The 21,451-nt window shown below is 37.8% G+C and overlaps 2 long non-coding RNA genes across 2 annotated transcripts in view; both read left to right on the top strand.

The window, feature by feature from the left end:
- The window catches only part of LOC105875544 (uncharacterized), a 175,382-nt gene that overhangs the window by 9,139 nt on the left and 144,792 nt on the right, over nucleotides 1-21,451 (top strand). The window contains exon 2 of the long non-coding RNA XR_012913671.1: nucleotides 11,503-11,550. This is a non-coding gene — a long non-coding RNA (uncharacterized LOC105875544). The remainder of the gene's footprint in view (nucleotides 1-11,502; nucleotides 11,551-21,451) is intronic.
- LOC142862603 (uncharacterized) lies at nucleotides 11,558-20,093 on the top strand. The gene is made up of 3 exons (XR_012913672.1): nucleotides 11,558-11,644; nucleotides 14,810-14,864; nucleotides 19,998-20,093. It is a non-coding gene; the product is annotated as an uncharacterized LOC142862603 (long non-coding RNA).

Here is a 21,451-nt window from a genome sequence, read left to right as displayed (position 1 = left end):
TGAGAGCCCTCAAGACTCCCCTATAGGCAGTGAGTATCAGCTGTCTTCTAGCTGGTCATGATAGACCAAACAAAACATATACTGAGAAGAGATGAGGCCAATGGCTTAGCAATAATTCAGGCACTCCAAGAATGCACAGGCTGTAGTCTGCTATATCCACAGAGCACACAGAAAAAAATGTGCAGAAGTAATGCTCCTATTTTAAAAATAACCTTTCCTAGTACATTACTGGTAAGCCTTTCTCTTTATTTCTTCTTATTTGTTTTGTTTTGTTTTTTAGTATTTTTTATTTTGCTGCTATTAGGTTCTGCTTTTGCAGTTCCAACACTCTTTTTCTCCCTTCCCACCTGGGAGTTAGTCTGAGTTTTGATGTGCCTCAAGGGGGCCAATCTCCAAAAAAGTAAAGGAGAGGAGAGGGGAAAAAAATAAAACCTATTAGAAACCTAATGAGCCCAGTTTCTGATTTCTTTTTCTTTTTCCTTTCTGACCTTGCACATAATCAGGAGGAGAGATAAGGAACTTGTATACACTGTTCATTGCTGTTAGGAAACCTGCTCTGTGGCATGTAGGTGGGAGGCATTAAAGGATTAGTGCCAGAGTCCAGAATTTAGTACACTTTGAATCATTTAGTGCTTCTCAACTTTATGCGTTGGAAACTCTCTGAAGATATTGATTGAGTGGGTCTTGGATAGGGTCTAGGTCTCTGTAGTTTTATTTTTTATTTCATCATATTATGGGGGTACAAATGTTGTTAAGGTTACCTATATTGCCCTTGCCTCCCCTCCCTCCTCGAGTCAGAGCTTCAAGCGTATCCATCCCCCAGGTGGTGCGCATCGCACTCATTATGTATGTATATACCCATCCCCTCCTCTCCCCTCCCACCTGCCTAACACCCAATAAATTTTTTTTTGACATTTTGGTTACATTTTATATCTTTGCCTCTCTCTAGGAAGGGTTAGAGGTATGCCCTTCCCCTCCACAATGCTCACCACATCCCTAAGATGTGGGTCTACCCCCCCACCCCCGAATCCCTGGTGAACACCACCACCATTTGAGCACCATAGTTTTAAACAGTCAGTACTTGATGGTGAGTACATGTGGAACCCATTTTTCTGATCTTGTGTCTCCTCACTTTGGATAATGGGCTTAAGCTTAATCCAGGATAGTATAAGCGGTGCTAGATCACTGTCATTTCTTAGAATTGAGTAATATTCTATTGTGAACATATACCAAATTTTAATAATCCACTCATGAATTGACAGGTACTTGGGTTGTTTCTGTGTCCTTGCAGTAGTGAATTGTGCTGCCATAAACATTCAGGTGCAGATGTCTTTATAATAGAATGTCTTATGCTCTTTTGGGTAGATGCCTAATAGTGCTATTGCTAGATTGAATGTTATTTCTATATTTAGCTCTTTGAGGTATCTCCAAATTCTTTTCCACTAAGGTTACACTAATTTGCAATCCCACCAGCAGTGTAAGAGTGTTTCTGTCTCTCCACATCCTTGCCAGCATTTGTTGTCTTGGGATTTGCAGAAGAATGAATCAGGATGCCTACCTTCCACCTCTCACAAAAATCCACTCAAGATGGATAACAGACTTAAACCTAAGGCATGAAACCTTAAGAATCCTAGAAGAAGATGTTGGGAAAACCCTTTCAGACATTGGCCTAGGCAAAGAATTCTTGAAGAAGACCCCCAAAGCAGTCACCACAGCAACAAAAATAAACAAATGGGATCTGATCAAATTAAAAAGCTTCTGCACAGCCAAGGAAACTATCATTAGAGCAAATAGACAACCTATAGAATGAGAGAAAATATTTGCTCTCTACACTTCTGATGAAGGTTTAATAACAAGAATCTATCTAGAACTCAAAAGAATTAACAAGAAAAACATCAACCCCATCAAGAAATGGGCAATGGAAATGAACAGAAACTTTTCCAAAGAAGACAGAATAATGGCCTGCAAACATATATAAAAATGGTCAACACCTCTAATCATCAGAGAAATGCAAATCAAAATCACAATGAGATACCATCTAACCCCAGTGAGAATGGCCTGTATCAAGAGGTCTCTGTAGTTTTTTAAATGTTCAAAGGCAATTCTGACATACAGCCAAAGAAGGAAATGTATATTTATTAGATGAAAAGGTAATTGAATTAAGGAAGGAGTAGCAAGGCAACTAGATAAAGAAGCAATTATATTAGATTGAAATAAGAATTCTTTAATATCACAACATGTACCTGAATTTAAAGAATTTCCTTTCCACTGGCATGTTATCAATTTTAGCTGTGCTAGGGCTCATGGCATTCTAGGGTTGGTGAGTGATTAGCAGGGTGGATTGTAGGTAAGTACATGCTGTACCACTTTATTTACTCATTTAATAAATATGTATTGTTATTCCCTTGAGCAACTATAGAAAACTGACTTACATACTCACACTGTGCTAGTTATTTGTATGTGTCGACTTATCTGGGCTAAGGGATGCTCAGATAACTTATAACAGTATTTCTGGGTGTGTCTGTGAGAGTGTTTCAGGAAGAGATTAGCATTTGAATCACTAGACCGAATAAAAATCCACCCCAACAGTGTGGTCAGCATCATCCAATCTGTATTCATCTGAACAGAACAGAAAGGCAGAGGAAGGGTGCATTTTCTTTTGATTTCTGGGCTGGGACCTCTGTCATCATAGCTCCTGGTTCTCTGGCCTTTGGACTCTGGAACTTACTTGGGTGGCCCCTCCCTCCCCCTCCTCCATCCTTGGATCTTATGCCTTTGGCTACTGTGCTACCCATAACAAAATGTTATACGTAAATCAGACAAAATGAACTTCAAAATAGGAAATATTACCAGACATAAGAGGGACATTTCATAATAATAGGACCAATTTATCACGAAGGTATAATGATTATAAATGTATATGTGTCTAATAATAATGTGTCAAACTACATGCAATGAAAATTGACAACTGAAGGGAGAAATAGATCAATTCACAGACTTGGAAACTTCAACTCTCCTTTCTCAATAACTGAAAAGCAGCCAAAATAAATAAATAAATAAATAAGAGGAAGAAGAAAGGGTATAAATGATTTGAAGAACATTGTCAATATGACCTAATAGACATTTATAAAATTCTTATAATCAGCAGATGTAGAATACATATTCTTATCAAGGACACATAAAAGAATAATCAAGATAGACTTGATTCTGGGCCATAAAACAAGCCCCCCCAAAATTTCAGACATTAAAATCATGCAAAATATGTTCTTTATCTGTTATAGAATTACTTTAGAAATCAAGAATATATCTGCAATTCCTCCAAACTTGGAAATTAAGCAATACACCACTAAATAACCTATGTTTCAAAAAACAATTTGTAAGGGAAATTAGAAAATATTTTGAACTAAATGATAATGAAAATATAAATATCAAAATTTGAATTTGTAGGGCACACTTAGTTCTCTTAGTTATACTAAGAGAAAATCACTAATTTTTTTTTGAAAATCACATTTTTAAATGCTTATTTTAGAAAAGAAGAAAGATCTAAAATAAATTATATAAGCTTATGACTTAAGAAATTAGGGGGAAAAGAAGTAAAATGGCGGTGGCTCACGCCTGTAATCCTAGCACTCTGGGAGGCTGAGGCGGGCGGATTGCTCAAGGTCAGGAGTTCGAAACCAGCCTGAGCAAGAGCAAGACCTCGTCTCTACTATAAATAGAAAGAAATTAATTGGCCAACTAATATATATATATAAAATTAGCCGGGCATGGTGGCACATGCCTGTAGTCCCAGCTACTCGGGAGGCTGAGGCAGGAGGACTGCTTGAGCCCAGGAGTTTGAGGTTGCTGTGAGCTAGGCTGACGCCACGGCACTCACTCTAGCCTGGTCAACAAGCGAGACTCTGTCTCAAAAAAAAAAAAAAAAAAAAAAAAAAGAAGTAAAATGAACTCTAAGTAAAAGAAAATAAATATTAGAATGGAAAACAACAGATAATATCCAGTGCAAAAGTTGATTATTTATTTTTAACAAATATTTACAAAATTGATAAACTTAATAAGACTGATCAATAAACAAGAAAGAAAATACAAAAAGCTAACATTTACATTAAGAATGAAAGACTGTATCACCATAGATCTTTCATGCCAACAAATTTTATAAGATAGATGAAATGGACAAGTTTATTAAAAAATACAACTTATCAAAATTGATTTAGAAATAAATTACCTGAATAGCTTTAGATATTCATTTAAAATTGAAGTCATAATTAAAAGCCTTTGTACAAAGAAAACCATCTCTAACACCTGGTGAATTCTATTACACTGGTGAATTCTATTACATGTTTAAGGAAGAAATAATTCTAATCGCCTACAAACTCATTTTGAAAATAAGAGAGGAGGGACTTTCTTACTCATTTTATAAGTCAGCATAGCAAAACCTGACAAGGACATTTCAGGCAAAGAAAACTGCAGGTCATAATCCTTCATTAAATAGGCTCAAACCCCTTAATGTAATATTATCAATTAATATATAAAATGCATAGTACATCATGATTAAGTAGGTTTAATTCCAGGAGTGCATGTTGTTTTAACATTCAGAAACCTATGTAATTTACCACATACACAGGGTAAAAAGAGAAAAATCTTATGATAATATTAAGAGGTATAGAAAAAGCAATATCCAGCACACATTTATGATTATAAAAAAAAGGAAGAAGAGAAAACTCTGAGCAAATTAGGAATAGAAAAGAATTTCCTCATCTAATACTGTGTGGGGATGTCTGAAAGAGATGTCATCATTCTTAGTGGGGAAATCTTAAAAACATTAAAATCATTTGTTAACATCATTTTTAATGGTGAAATATTGAACTCATTGATCCTAAGATTGATAAAGAGCAAATTTATACTCTACCATTTCTCTTCAACTTTGTACTGGAGTTTAATGCAATAAACCCTTGAGAATGATGAAATACTATTCACAGGGACATGATTATGTAAAAGAATCTAAAAAATTTACTACATTTGATGATGTCTGAATTTAGCAAATTCTTGATATAAAAAGTTAATGTTCAAAAATCATATGTTTATTATATATTAGCAACAAAAAATTGAAAATAAAATTTTAAAAATGCCACTCATAATAGCATAAAAAGCAACAAATATCCAGAAATAAATTTAAAAAAAATGTGTAAGAAGCCCTTTATGATGCAATCTATAAAACACTATAGAGGAAAAAACAGAGGTAAATAAATAGGATTTTATCACACTTATGTGTTGCAAGATTCAATATTGTAAAGACACCAAATTTCACCAAAATTGTCTATAGATTTAATGTAGTTTCAATAAAAATCCCAACAGACTTTGGTAGAAATAGAGAAGCTGCTATTAAAATTTGCATAGGAAAGTAAAGAACCTAAAATGGTCAAAACAATATTGAAAAAGAACAAATTTAGATTTTAAGACTTAACCTGATTTAAGACTTACCAAGCTACAATAATCAAGACAGTGTAGTACTGATGTTAGGATAGACATATAGATCAATGGAAAGGAAAAAAAAAAAAAAAAAAAGCCCAGAAAAATATCCACACATATACAGTCAATTGATTATTTAAAAAAAAAAGTTGAGTTTTTTTGGGGGGAGGGGGCAGGGAGGGTTAGCCCAGGCTGGTGTTCAGTGGCTGTTCACAAGCATGTTCATAGGGCACTGTAGCTTCAATCTCCCAGGCACAAGTGATTCTCCTATATCAGCCTCCAAAGTAGCTAGGACTGTAGGCACAGGCATGGTTAGTTGATTTTTGAAGAAAACACTAATACAGTTCAACAGGGAAAGGAAAACCTTTTAAGCAAATGATGCTGGATAACTGCATATCTGTATAGGGGAAAATAGTGAACTTCAACTCATATTTTACACCCTACACAAAAATTAACAAGAAATATTCTACAGATAAAATATACAAACTAAAATGAAAAGCTCATAGATGAAAAAACATAGGCAAATAACTTTGTGACCTGAGCATAAGAAAAATTTTTTTTTAGATTGAATGCAAACTATAAAAACCATAAAAGAAAAAGAATAAATTTGACTTCACCTATATTAAAAATTTCTCATCAGTCACCATAACTGGAATGAAAAGCTAAACCACAGAATGGGAAAATATTCACAATATTTTACACAAAGTACTCCATAAATATCCACAAGAACTCATATGCAGAATATAAAAAGAACTCCTACAAATAGATAACAAAAGGAGAAATAGCCCGATATAAAACAGGCAAAAGACTTAGCCAATTTACAAAAGAAAATATTTTAATGACCACTAAGTGCATGAGTAGATGCTCAACATTATAAATCTGTTGGGAAATGCAAAATTAGAACATAATAAGAAACTAATATGTACTCACTAAAATCTATAAAATTAAAATATCTAATGTTAAAGGATGCAGAACTCACGTATTGTTGGTGGAGATATAAAATTATACAACCACTTTGGGTAACTGGCAGTTTCGTATAAAGTTAAGCACATGGACCTCTGCTATTCAGCAATTCAACTTCTACTTATTTACCCCAAATAAATCAATATTTCTACAAAATGACTTGTGCAAGAATGTTCATTGCAGCTTTACTCATAATAGTTATAAATCCAAAACAACTTGAATGTTCACCAACAGGAAAATAGATAAACAAATTGTGGTAAGTCCATGCAGTAGAATAGTATGTAGCAAAAAAGAAACAAATTACTCTTTCACACAACCATGTGGGTAAATCTCAAAAACATTATGATGAATGAATCATTCAGGATACAACATTTCATGCTTTATGATTCCATTTATGTGAAGTTAAAGGGCAGGCAGAACAAATTTATGAGGATAGAAATGGGAATAGTGGTTGCCTCCGGTGGGATCAAACTGGACAGACAGAAACACAAGTGAGTTTTCTAGAGTGATGTTAATGCTCTATACTTTGAATGAGGTGTTGCTTACATGATTTAACACATTTGTAAACATTCATCAAAATGTACACTTAGGATCTGTGCATTTTACTGTATACAATTACATCTAAGGAACTAATATAAGGATACCCGTTTTATGTTAGGCACTGTGCCAGGCCCTGGGGATAGGAAGATGAACAAACACAGACATGGTCTCTGCCCTTATGGGGCTTAGAGACAAGAAGAGAAAGATATCAATGAAAAAATCATGCACTTGAAAATTTGAAAAATATAGATGAGTAAAAAGTTTGAGCAGGAAGTGGAGAGTATAGTAGGTAAACTCAGATGTGCAAAAAGTGCTACATTCTTTCCTTTTAAATCATCTAAGTTCTCCCCTGTCTGGGTAGGTAGGAAATTCCATCTCCATGTTCTGCTTCACGCTTCCTGGTCACTGTAGATGCATGGTGCTCTGGTGGTATCTGGACAGTGCAATGAAGGCCTCCAGGTTCCAGGCTCTTATGGTCATCATTGACCTTGGTCCTTTTTGTCCAGTGCAGAAATGTCCTTGAAGGCCAGAGGCATGCCTATTTTGGCCTAATAAGAATTCTCTAGAAACACAGTGTCCTCCTTTGGAGGACTTGCCATCTCTTCAGGAGGCTGTCTAGGAGCAGAAAGAAGGTCTCCATTACTTACAGGGTTTCTCGCCCTCTTTTGCTTTCTATTCCTCCCTCAGTCTCCTCTTTGGATAGCTAGCATTATCTCTTCAGTGGGCTTAAACTGCTCGCAGAGATGAGATGCCTTTGCTTTCTGCCCTGCAAAATGTGTAAGACAAGGAAGAACAAAAAGACCAGCTACAGTCCTAAGATGTAAGGAAGAAAAAAAGAAACACATATGTACATACAGTAAAAATATTTCAATAAATTATCCTGCCCAAGATTATATACTAGAACAAAGCATTTTGGTGAGGGAGGCCAGGGAAGAATTTCTCTGAGGAACTGATTAAATTAGATTTTCGGAAGAAGAGGTGGGGTTAGCTAGGTAAGGCAGAGGGTGAGGGAGGAAGTAGGATAGCATGTGCAAAGGCCCTGTGGAGAAGGGGAATGTGTTTCATTCAAGGAATTGCAAGGAGGCCAGGGGACCTGCTGTGCAATGAGCAAAGCAGAGGGGTTCATGCCAAGATGAGAGGGAGAGGCACAGCCAGACTTGGAATGGCCAAGATTTCCATTCTTATCTGAGGGTAAATGGGCAGTTGATGAAGGATTATAAACCCCTTTTTCTATTCCCCTTTTAAAATATATTTATCTAGCATTTTTATTAAAGGCATGGCTGGTCCTCAGTTCTGCTTCTGTTGGGGCTGCTTCTAACTGGAATCAATAGATCAGGAGGGCCACCGTCCTCCGAGATGGGTGCACCCACATAAATGGGTAACGTATTCCAGCCAACTCTTCCTACTGCATATTTCAGCAACTTAGGATATGTGATCATTTTCCTGTTTGATTCAAAGTAGTTAGGTGAAATGGCTGGAGAAATAAAAGTAATTTAGGTTATAAATGAGAATGCTAACCATATGATAGGTTGCTATAAAGGAAGACCAACATTAATGTACTGTAATATGAAATTTGAACTCACAGAGGAGTGAATTATGTACTACAATAATAAGGAGGCAAAGAAAGTTAAATGAGTACTCACTGTAGGAATAGCTATCTCTACAATGAGGTTTTTACACTCTGGGTGGATATCTGTGCATAAATTCCATATGCTTCTCAGGTATCATGTTATATCTAAAGACAGAAAGCAGTTAGTGTCCAAAAGAGGAAAAATATGCTATTAAACTCATATTAATTTCAGAGTTCTGGTTGTAGAACGATTGTGAAAGACAATCATTTCTTGGCTTAAATGTAGTCTTGTGCTGTAATTCTAAGTGTGAACTTGTGAAAATATTGAGTGCATCTGCTAAGAGAAGCAGAATGTAGAGTGAAACTTTGTTTATTTAACCTTATCTTGTCAGTAATAAGGATGGGGAATCTATGAAGAAAGGAAGAGTCTCTCTTAAAATAGATGCTGGAAGTGAGAATAAAATGGAGTGATGTACTTAAAATGCTGAATAGAATCTGTTTTAATTTCTGTTTTCTAGCACCTTCAAGTACTTTAGAAGCACACATTTACATATCAGTCATAAATCAGTGGCTTATTCCAAAAGTATTTTTATTAGGCAATAGTTTGAACTTGCTATCATAGTTTGAATGTCTGTATGTTCCTGAAAGGAATACAGCCAGATGCATGTCTTTAAATACATTCTAGAACTTTTCCCTACCCCAGAATGAATGTCCTACTTTCCCAAGCAGTTCTACCTACTGAAGCTGTGGTTGAAGTGGGAGAATTCCTATGTAGTATCACTGGCTGCCAGACACTAATGACCACAGGGAGCCAGAAGGCCCAGCTGCTGGGCCAGTAGGAAGAGCATCATGCCAGAAGCATGAGTACTGTGCTCTAGTCCTCCCAGTGACTCTTGAAGGAGAGTAACTGAGCTGCGTAGCATCACTGGAGACCTTTGGTGTCTAGCTTCTGCTAAGCCCCAAGTCACTGCTCTGAAATGTCTCTTGAGTTTCTTCATCGATAACTTGACTGCTCCAAACTTTTAATGTTTGGCCTCTGTCTAGCTCCAGGTGCTCATCAAACTTCACAGAGGACAGGCGTGGGGTCCAGGGAAGCCCCTTAGTAGACCTCTCCCTCTTTAAGGTTTGTATAAGTGGTGTCTTGTCCTTCCTTCCGTCAAAGGCTAACTAACCTTCAGACTTACCGAGTCTCTTCCTTCTCAAATATTTTCCACATCCCCCCACCTGTTCCTTTGTCCTGTACAGCTCTGCTTACAATTTTTTTCCCAACCCTGAGAGAACTCTTGACTTGCAGGATTCACAAGTACACATCTTCCTCATTTTGCACATTTGTTCCTCTGTTGTGTATCAGAACAGGCAGGGAAAATATCCTCTGGGCTAGAACCTGGGGCAGTTTCAGAGATTCCAGCTCTCTTCCCTGGCTTTCCTTACTGGGTTCGATGCCCAGCTGCCCTTTATTAATTGCATTCCCTGGCCCCTGTAAGTTTCTATTTAGTATTCTCAAAGGATTTTTAATGCCTTTAAAATGTACTAACTTTTAAAAACTATAAGTGACATGGCCATAGTAGGAAAAAAATAGATATTAGCAAAGGGTAGAAAATAAAACTTCCTTTTATCCTTCCAGAGATTTTTGTGCACATGAACACAGTATCGGCAGTGTAGTGTAGCAGTTAAGAGCGTGGGTTCTGGGCCAGACTCTGGATTTGAAAGTGCAGCTCTGCTACTTACTGGCTGAGTGGCTTCAGACACATTAGTAACCTCTCTGTGTCCCGGTTGTTTCATCTTTAACATGAGGTAACAATAGTACCATCACTCAGGTTGTAAGGATGAATGAGTTAATACTCATTAAGTGTTGAGAACTATATCCAGACTAAAGGAAACTCTTGATAAATGTACTGTTATATTATTTATAAGGAAATGAGATCAAATGACCATATAGGTGTAAGGGAGATTGCATTTGTATAGGCAACAAGTTTCTTATGCCAAACTAAGATGACTGCCACAGTGTTTTTTTCCTGCCCGATAGCTGGCCTTCCGGGCAGCATGAGTCAGCACACTCAAGTAACCAAGGTGTCATTGTCCGTGTGAACCCACGTGATCGCGCTTTCCCATGGCATGTTGCCTCTGTCGTTCAGGGCCATATATCAGCACTCAGCATGTTCTCGGCCATGCTTTCCACCTCTGCTATGTCCCCCGGACAATAAAGAGCATGTCTCACCTGCCTGCTGCCACTCGCCTTTTCTTCCAATTCCCAAAGCCAGCGCTGGAACACAAGCTAGCCACAGCATCCTCCCCACAATAGTACTTCAGTGTGTAGCTGAAATGGAATTTATTTAATGTTTATTATATGAGTTATTTCTAATTTTGTGATATAAACAATGCAGCAACGAATATCCTATTCCATGCCTATGTCTTTCTACCTATTCATGGTTTCTAGAAACAGGATAGGTCAACAGATAGGCATATTTTTAAAACTCTTAAACTGCTAAATTGACTTCCAGATTATACCCATCAGTAGAGTAGGCAAGTTTGTTTGTTCACATTCGTTTCTTCAAGGACTTTATAGGAACTTTACATTCATTGTATTCCACCGCCTAATGTGTCTAACTCTTCTGCATACGTGGTTTTTAGTAGATACCATGCCAAATACTGATTTTCAGATTGTCATAGCAAGGCACAGTCATGAGGTTTCAGGATGTCCCTAAACTAGATGAAGACCATAGGAAAGTCTTGAGAAAATATAGCTAAACCCCGCGATACTCTTAATGAAGAAGTTCTCAAATCTGGCTGTACATTAGAATCTCTAAGGAGAATGAAAAAAAAAATACCAATGGCTAGGTCTTGACTCAATGGGTCTGGGGTAGGGCGCAGGTATTGAAATGATTTTAAAAGCTCTCTAGATGACTCTAATGTGCAGTCTGGGTTGAAGACATTAACAGATTGAATTTCTTTAATTACAGGTGAGATTACCTGAATTCAGCACATCTGTTTCCTTACATCTGCTGAAGGTATCATCTCAGTAATACCATTCAGTCATTCCCTTCTTTTTTTATGAACATAAAAGGAACTGTTTCAAAAAATTGGCAATAGCTTGAAGCACAGGTAAAATATATTCTTGGTTTTCACTTTTCTGTTTCAGTTATGCTGTAGACTGCATCCTAACATTAATCTAACTGCTAAGCCATCAATCATCTCTCTTTGATCAGACCTCTCCCTCAAGATACGAAATATGTCTCTTTTCAGATGATTCCACCAGCTATTATGTTTCATAAGTTGAGTGAGATGTAAATACCATTGGTTCTATTTTATTGCTTTTATAAGACAACCTCAGCACTGGTCATGTTTGTTGGAAATGTGAATTTTTAATGGGGCTCACTGAACCAGAGACTTGACTCTTTTGGAATTTTACAAGTATGAGAAATCTCTTAAGTAATGATTCTCAGTGTAAAAACTAGGGAAGGCACTGGATAAAAATGCATTATAAGAGCATGTTCTCAAGTCTTCGTAAATTTATTCAAAAAAGAAATACAAAGAACTGATCTCCCTATAAAATAACATTTAATCATTGTTTACAATGCGAGAAACAAATCAAATTGACAATGACATGTAGTTTTACCAATCAGATTAATGAGTATGAGAGAGAATAGGTACTCTCACATCTTGTGATGAAAATGTAAAAGCCATTTTGTTAAATCCATTTTGGAGAGTAATCTAGCAATATTTACTAAAATTAAAAATGAATATCTCCTTTGACCCAGAAATTCCATGTTTAGAAATTTACTTTATAGATATTCTTATAAACATATACTAAGGAATATATAAGTCATTTGAGCATTGAGTGTAGCATCAAAACATTGGTAATGACCTATACATTTATCAACAGGGAACTGGCTGAAAAATAAGGCACACCTGACCAGCTTTTGAAAACAATGTGTTAGCCTGGTGTATGCAGAGATAAAATACTCCTGTGATGCTTAATTGAGTGACATAAGCAAGCTACAGAATGGTCTCTATGATTGCACTTGTGTAAATTTGAGAATAAAAACATAAATGTTGTTTTATATTTTTATGTCCTTTTAATCTGGAAGGATAAATGAGAAATTTAAATGATAGTTACCTTTGAGATGCAAAGGGTTGGGGAAGAAGAGAGCCTTATACTTTTAAATTTATATCTGTATGCATTTTTTAAAATTTTAGACCACAGTTATGAATCATTTCTCTTAAAATTAAGTAAAAAATTATGGCAGTTTTGGGGGCTGCTGAATTATTTTTTAAAAAAGAGTAAACAGTCACAGAAAATGCTTTACAAATATTTTTGAATGTTGATGAAGAACACCACATTTGATGGTAAGTATCTGGCACAGTGTTCCCCTTGAATTAATTGTTCTTCAAACATATGTTCTGAAAGTGATCTTCTGGTGTGTGTATGGCAATTGGTTATATTATTCTCTCTCTCTCTCCATATATGTGTGTATATATATATATATATATATATATACACACACACACACACACACACACACATACATACATACATACATACATATATTTTAATGTCTAAAACATTTCCTTAAGAAAAGTTACCCTCCTGTTGTGTTAAGTCTATACTGATTTGGGAGATGGAAGCTAGGATTAACAGACAGATTTTTCTCTCTTATTCTTTGTTTTTCTACCTTGATATATTGTAAGTTTTAGAAAAATCTCAAATAGAATGATTTGGCATTAGTGTCATTCTCATAGTTTTAATTGCAATCTTTGTCATAAATATCCAGACACTTTAGAAAAAAAGGCAGATCTTTAATTGTAAGTCCTGTTATATATTTTGTAATATATCAAAAGTATACTCCAACCAGGGATATGAACACATCTCTAATGCCAACCTTGTTCTCCTCCCTCTTTCTCTTCTCCCAGGCCCTGTTCCTTCCACTCCTTCCACCAGGACTTCTACATCAGTGTTCCCTATGCTTTTCACCCCAGCTTATACCACCCTGGCCTATGCCTGGATTAGAGAACTAGAATTTTTGCTGTTTCCTTTTAATGCATTCTGCAAAACCTACCAGAATCGTTTTCTTAGAATTTTATTTTATCCTGATCCCTCTGTTCCTGTATCAATAGAGGCTGCCTATGAGGTTAAGCCCATCTTCCTTAGCCTGTACTCAAACTCACTGAAGGCCTAGGGAATTTTTTTTGATTCAACAAAGCACTCCCACCCCTGCACACACACACACACACACACTCTGTCTCTCTCTCACACACAAAAACACATAGACTTACAGATTACTATTGAGTCCAATCCTGAATTTCATGGTCTCTGGAACTTAGTGGTAAGCTATTTGTAAGGTTATCTAAGTAGTGTGATGTAAATTTATACACATGCACACATACACACACTCAGAATACACAAAGACATTCTCCTAATCTGCTTAGCAAAAGGAGACTCAGTTACCCCAAAGGGATGAATTCAACCAGAAGAAACTGACATACCAATGGGTGACATGTTTAAGTCCTTTCCCTCCCTTTTTTGACTAGAAATGAGATGCTATCAAGAAGATGAGGTTAGCTACAGACAATAAAGTAGTTGTAATTTCTTTACTTCTCTGCACGGTTCTGTGTGACTTTGCCCCCTGTTCCACAGGCCTGCTCTTGATAGGTTCTTTGAGAGGAGTGTCTGGGCTTTGTCTCTTTGGAATCCTCCAGTACCATATGTACTGCAAGAGCATGTGTACCCTGTATACCTCTGAGAACAGTTACTTGGATGTCCACTTTCAGAACCCAGGCTGTGAAGGGCTGAGTCCTGTTACATGATCGTTCAGCTAATCCCAGGAAGAATGTGTAAGCTTGCAGGATCTAGGGCCAGGAAGCAGAGGTTTTGATAGCTTATGCGTCTGTGGTCCTTTCCCCATGGAAAGTGCACAGTCATGGAGCTGCCTTTATAGACTAGGACAATGCCCCGCCACTTCCTGGCTGTGACCACCATCTTTAGAGCCAATCTCAATTGTCATCAGTCTTAGGGAAGCCATCATTTTCTCAACCATAAACTAAAAGGATTAGATTAGGGTCTGAATAGCAGCCATGGAGTTCAGAAGCTACTTTCAGTATACAACAGGCCTAACAAAAGTTGTATACTTGGCTGCAACAGCACCGTATTAGCTATTCTGGAGTAAGCACAGTTTATTAGATAAAATTTTCCCAAATGTGGTTTGTGGAGGGAAATTAATAAAAGGGGTCTGTGATGGAGCCTCGTTGGTCTGTATGTCTCCTTTCCAGGCTCGCTTGACGTTCTTCCCTTCAGCCCAGCTGGTCCATGAACTTGACAACACAGGTGAGATACTCTCATTCCACCAGCCGTTTTGTCTCTCAGGAGCATACACACTGTTTTGTCATCTGGGCAGTGCCTCAGTGTTGGGCAGGTATCTTGACCTGTGTTTACCAGCATCATCCACCATCTCAAATCTTCAGGCCTCTTGTGTCTAAAGCTAGAAGGTTGGAAAATGCTGCTCCCATCCCCTGCCTTTTAAAAAAATTCTTAGATCTGTCAGCAGAATTTTCTATGCTTCCTTTTTTTCATGGATGTCTTGTTTTTGTTCTGTGTGTGCATGTTCTTATGTTTTGCATGTTTTTCTCTATGCCATTTTTCAGATTCAACTTCAGCAACATGGTAGCCATAAAATCCACTTGTTTTCTTCTAAGATGCTAATATTTATCTGGTTATCAAATATCATCAATGTACTGGTCACTATAGGATGGCTGCATTTGGCTGTGCCTCTTACAGACCTCTGTAGGAGTGTTTCCATTAATTTGATAAATACATACTGGCTGATAAAAGTACAATTAACATTTAGTAATCAAAAGTGTACTGTAAAGAGTCAGCTGTACCTCCCTTTCCATAATGAACAGCAAAACCTTTTATGTTGTGATGTCTTAACAGTTAGCTGCATGAGTGCTAAATGTTGCTTTTAATTAAACAATAAAGAATGTAACACCCTTTATGGTATCATTATAAATTTTGATGTGGTACAACAATTTGATTCTTTAAAAATTAATTGCCTAGGAGTATGTTTAAGTAGTATTGATTATGTTGGTGCCTCGTGTTGATCTGTGATACTTAACCCAACATTTAAAATATCTTTTTTCCATTATATGTTGTGATGCAAGAATAAAAGCAAAGTACAAAACAAATAGGCACTTGAATTCTAATAGCAATAAGCAATAAATGTCAGGCATCTGGAAATTATGGTTGCAATTTCATCAGAGTACACTTTGTTCTTCTATTATGCCTGCATGAATTTTGCTACAGGCAAAATCTATTACAGATAACAGTTAAGAACCTTTCTAATCTACACAGATAGTCATGGCAAAATGCTAGAAAACTAAATGTTGGAAAATGTAATATTGCAGGGGAAAATTGACACTTGTAGAAAATAATGTGGTCCTATTTAGAACCACAAATGGTAATAATTTCTTTAAGATCATGGTGTGGTAGATGTTGTAGATGTTTCTGTGATGGCTGACCCAGATGAAGGACACAGCACTGGTAATGAATCCAGTTCTGCTGGCTGGTGTGTGTGTGTATAGGTAGATGCTTATCTGTAAATTAAAGGGTGGGGTGTGTGCTTAATGACTGTTACCTGAAATTGTAATTACAAAGTCAGATCACACATGACGTGAGAAGCCTGGGATTTTTCCACTGCCTTTGGGTACATTGGAGAGGAATGTTTCTATTCTGGGGCCACTTGGCTCCCCTTAGGAGAAAGATTAGCTAGTATTCACCACTTTTTATGGCACATAGTGACCCTGGATAGTTGCTTGGTAAATTTACTAACTGAGCTTTCAGGAAATTGGCTCCTGGATATTAACTCAGAGAAATGTTTTTCCTGCACTTAACTCCAACTTAACCTGCCTCATCGAGATTCCAGAGCATTAGAGTTAGAGTTTGAAAATGCGGAGTCTGTCATTTACTTTATTTCCCTCATCATCTTTATCTTTCACATCCATTCAGTACATGTAGGCATTGACTTCTAGATTAATTATCTATCACTGTGTAACCAGTAACCCCCAGATTTGGCAGCTGAAAATAACATGTTTATTGTCTTACAGGTTCTGTGGGTCAGGGATTCGAGAGCAGCTTAGATGAGTGGTTATGGCTTGGGGTCTCTCTTGAGGTTATAGTCAAGATATCAGCCAAGGCTGTTGTCAACTAAAAGCTCAATATCAAGCTGGGGATGGGATCCTCTGCCAAAAGGATAGCCATTAGCAAGAGGTTTCAGTTCCTTGCATGTGATTGACGCGAGGCCCCTGTTCATACCTTGTGAGTCTCTCTGTAGGGCTGTTGAGTGTCCTTACAACATGGCCTCTGGCTTCCTTGAGAGCAATTTATCTGAGAGAGAGGAAGGAAGCCAGAGGGCTGCTATGACCCTGAGAGGTCATACACCGTTACTCTCCTGTATTCTATTGTTAAAAGTGAGACATTGAGTCCTACTTATATTGAAGGGGAGAACTACTCTAGCTCTTGAAGGAAGATGTATCAAAGAATTTTTGGACATCTTTTAAAGCCACCATGCCACCTATCCAGGGCATGCTAGCATGGGCTCCTAGGGCAGACCTGCTCAAGTGGCACCTTGTCTGAAAAGACTTCCTTCACGTCTTGAACCATACTTTTTCTTCTCTCAAATCTAGATAACTTGGCATTTCACCATGTTGGGCCTATTGCCTTTGATTGTGACGAATCATTATTTCATGTGTATATTTCTTTTCTCCCCAATAAAATGCCAGGTGTCTCAAGGTAAGGGTTGTATCTTATAACTTTATCTTCTATAGAGCTCATTCTATGTAAGGCTAAGTCTGACGTCACCATTGTAAGACTTTGGAAAGCTTTTACACAGGGAGGCTATTAGGACATAGCTCACAAGCCTCTTGTGAAAATGTGTTAATGTGTTAATGCATGTTAAGAACATAGGAAGGGATACACAAATTGTAGATATTATCACTGTTATTGCTGTTTATAGTTATTTCACCTGTTCCTAGGATACTCTTTGTTATGTTGAATAAGCTGACTTAGATTCTTGTCCTACCAACTTCCTGTGTGATGTCGAACAAGTGCCCCCTTTTCTTAGGCTCAGTTTCCTGATCTGTACAATAAAGGGGTTGTATCAGATGATTTCTATGACCTTTGTACCATAGGATTCTCTAATTCTGTCTTCATTTACATGGGTATAAGTAAAGAGAGGATAGAGTATCTTTTTAATCTGGGTAAGTTTTGTAGGACATGCCATGCTGAATCTTACAGAGAAGAACTACTATTATACATTAATAGTTATCCTTCTCTACTTCCCTCTGTCCCCTTCTGCTCATTTCAGTCCATCTTTCATCCAAGATCTGCACTAAAGGTGAAGGACTCACTCACTTGGCTGGTACAAAGCAGTGGGGAGACATCAGATTCCAACCTCAGGTCCTTCCTATGGCCCATGGTCACCTCCATGTGAGAAGGGTGTGACCTCTTGGGTAGCTGAATTCACTCAGCTTATCCTGTGTACATGGCAACAGTCTACTCAGGTAGCCCAGGGGAGGCAGCAGCAGGATCATTTGTATAGCTGAGTAGCTCTGGTTGGGTCAAGTCAAAGGGAATTTTCTAGAGTACCTATAGCCAGATGCTCCTTCATACATCAAAGAGACTTAAGTTCATTAAGGACAAGAGCTGACATGATATCCACCAGGTGGAAAGTGACAAGCTTTGGAAGGGAAAGGATGCCCTTAGGCACCTAAATCCTGTTGGTATTTAGTCCTTCCTCCCTTCTCGTCATCTGCTCTCAGACAACAAGCACCCTTGACAAAGCCCCAGTTCAGAGCCTGGGTAGGCAGGACTCAGCCAGCTGGGCCCACCACACCCTCCTGAAGAGAGCCCAGGACTCAGGAGCTACAAGGCAGCACTCATTGTTGGCGCTATGGACCATTCGCTACAAGCAGCCAGGGAATCCCTCGGCGTGGCATTCACGTCTCATCACCCCACTGCTTAAAACCCTCCTCTCAGTTTCTTGATCCACCTACAAAGAAAAAGTGAAATATAAGTTTAGAAAAAATATCAGAAATCCTGATTGTATGTATGCTTTTTAACTCTAATGCTAGGCTTCTGTTCCCAGAAGTAATTAGGACGCATTGTTATTGCAGGTTAAAAGGTGCATGAGGGTAAAACATATTTTCCTTTAACTAAATGTCTCATTCCTAGGCAAGTCTAAACTAAATTAGCCTAATTGTAGCATGTGGCATCTTGGTCTCTTAGAAATTTCTTCTGTTTTACTCTTTGAATGCTGCTTCTAGATTTAGAAAACTTGTTTATTGAAAAGTCAAAAATAGGACAAGGGCAGTTTTTAAAACAGTCGTATATGTAAAGCTGAAACCTGTAATGATTTCCTGTCACACCTAGAGTAAACTCCAAATTTCTTACCATGCAGGTATGTTTTTCATGACCTGGTTGCAGCCCACCCCCTGACCTCATCTCTTCCACCTCCCTTTATTCACTTCTCTCCAGATATATTCTTCTTGTCCCTTAAATGTGAAAATTTTGGTCTTGATTTAGAGCTTTTACACTTGCAGTCCCTTCTGCCTGGAAAGTTCTTCTGCCAAGTCTCAGTGTGGTTGTCCCCCTGTCATTCCAATCTCAGGTCTGTGTGGGCAGGTGGAGAGGTATCTCTGACTACGTTAGGTGATTGTATAACAGGTATAATAAATGGTAACGGTTTTGTTAGTTTTATTAGTTTATTGGCTTATCATTTCTTTCCCTGAAACATGAGCTCCGAGAGAGTAGGGATTATAGCCTGGCTTACTCATTGCTGTATCCCCCGGGCTGGGCCAGTGCTTGGCATGAGCAAATATCCAAAGAACTTAAGCAATCTTGGCCTTGTCGGTTGCCACCTGTGGGACCTTGGGCAAGCCACTCTATTTTTATGTTAAATTAGGTTACAATATCTGTTTGTAACCAAGATAAATAACACATATGTAAAATGCTTAGTGCAGTGCCAGATTCACAGAACATGTTTAATAATTAGAATTTTTTTCATAAAAGACCTGAAACAATGTGTGTGTGTGTGCTCGTGAGGCCATGCAGTAGGCACTGAGTAAGTGTGTGTTGATGGAACAAAATAACTTCCTTGAATTATTCAATTTTAGAAACAGATCCACAGCCTAGGCCTCCTGATTCCCAATTTGGGGCTGGTTGCATCTTTGATAGTTCTCAATGCCAAGGGTGCCTGACGGGGTGGATTGGGGGAGATGGGATTTATAGGGATGGGACATCTTGAGAAATGGATATGTGCTGGCTTTCTGCAGATGTTGCTTCTAAATGTGGTTCTGTCTCTAACTAATGGACATCGAGGAAGCCACTTTATGTCTGTTGGCCTCTGTTTACTGATCCATAAAATGGAGATTATGACACTGATTTTTTTCTCTTTTTCACAATCAGACTTTATTTTATCACCTGCTCTGCATCAAAACAGGAGTCATTTGCACAGTTCTGCCCACATCTTGCGTATGATCTAGTTGGGGAGGTACACTATGAACAGGTAAGACCAAGAACAACACAAGAATCTGTCAGCAGAGTGAGGTTAGCGTAGAACAGTCTGAGTTCAGAATTGGGTACTTTTTGCCACTGAAGGCTGTGATGGCCTAGAATATTCTGGAAGAGAGACTTAAATTGATCCTTGAAGAACCTCACTGGGTGATTGTGAAACTAAGATGGTACAAATGAAACGAAATCCTTACAACAATACAATGGGCTTCATCTCTTCCAGAACCCTCTTTCAGAACCAACTAAAATTCACCCGAAGATAATAGGTCTATTCTATATTCCTATCATGTTTTACATCTGAAGGAAAATGTGAGAGATAAGCCCGCCTTTCTTCCAGTTCCACTAAGTACAATGTGGGAAAGTGAAAGAAGCATCATAATTTAGATCAGAAAATTTGAGTTTATATCTAGACTGTGTTTCTTAGTATAGTGCTTAGGTGGCCTTAAACACGTAGTGTAACCACTTGTGGTGAGCAGTTTATTGTAAAATGTAAAGCTCTATTCTGAATAGCCTATGTGGTAAAGAAATATTCTAATCGATAGACTGTACACTTCCTAATATGTAAAAGATTCCTCAAGGGCAAAACTTACAATATTTAATGTTTCCAGTTTGCATTTTGTCTTCCATACAGTATCTGGTTAGATGACTCAGTGAGCATAATTGTTGATTAGTCCTCAGCTAATCTCCAAATGAATATTTTCCACATTTCTGCCAAAGTCCAAATTCAAACAATTTTGTTTGTTTGGTAAGAGCATCTGGTTTGTATATAAAAGTGGGGATCAGTGGATTCTGGGCATTTTCAACAATAATTTCCAGAATTGGCCATAACAAATAGGTGCTTATTAGTTGAGAAAACTGAGGGGCTGAGTCACGGAAATTTTGCAGTCTTTTTAAAGAGGAGTTTTTTGACCACCTACCTAAAGTAGCCCTCTCCCAATCATCCTCCACAATACCATCCTGTTCTTCTGCAGCACTTACAACTATTTAAAATTACCTTATTTGTTTGCTTGTCTATGTCTCTTCTCCTCTACTGAATTGTAAGATTGGTGGAAGCAGAGCCCTTCTTCATTTTTTATCTCTGAGACTTAGAATAATTCCTGGCACACGGGGGTGATCAAGAAATATTTTAAATTAATGAATTAATTAATGAGTGCAGCCAATGAACTAGAAACTAAAAAAAAATCCAGTTGTTCAGCTCTTCTTTTATTCTAAGGATGACTTCCCCTAGATGCAAGACTAGACACACTTGAGCGTTTCATGTTCATTTGTCAACCAGCAGGGCAGAGGTATAGTATCAGTCAGTATCACTCACATGTGAAGAGGCCCAGTGGAGCAGTCCCAGTGACTCA

This window comes from Microcebus murinus, chromosome 20 (genome assembly GCF_040939455.1).
Source record: "Microcebus murinus isolate Inina chromosome 20, M.murinus_Inina_mat1.0, whole genome shotgun sequence".
NCBI classification, from domain to species: domain Eukaryota; kingdom Metazoa; phylum Chordata; class Mammalia; order Primates; family Cheirogaleidae; genus Microcebus; species Microcebus murinus.
The sequence above is the reverse complement of the archived record's forward strand: the minus strand, read 5'-3'. Positions and strand labels throughout refer to the sequence as shown.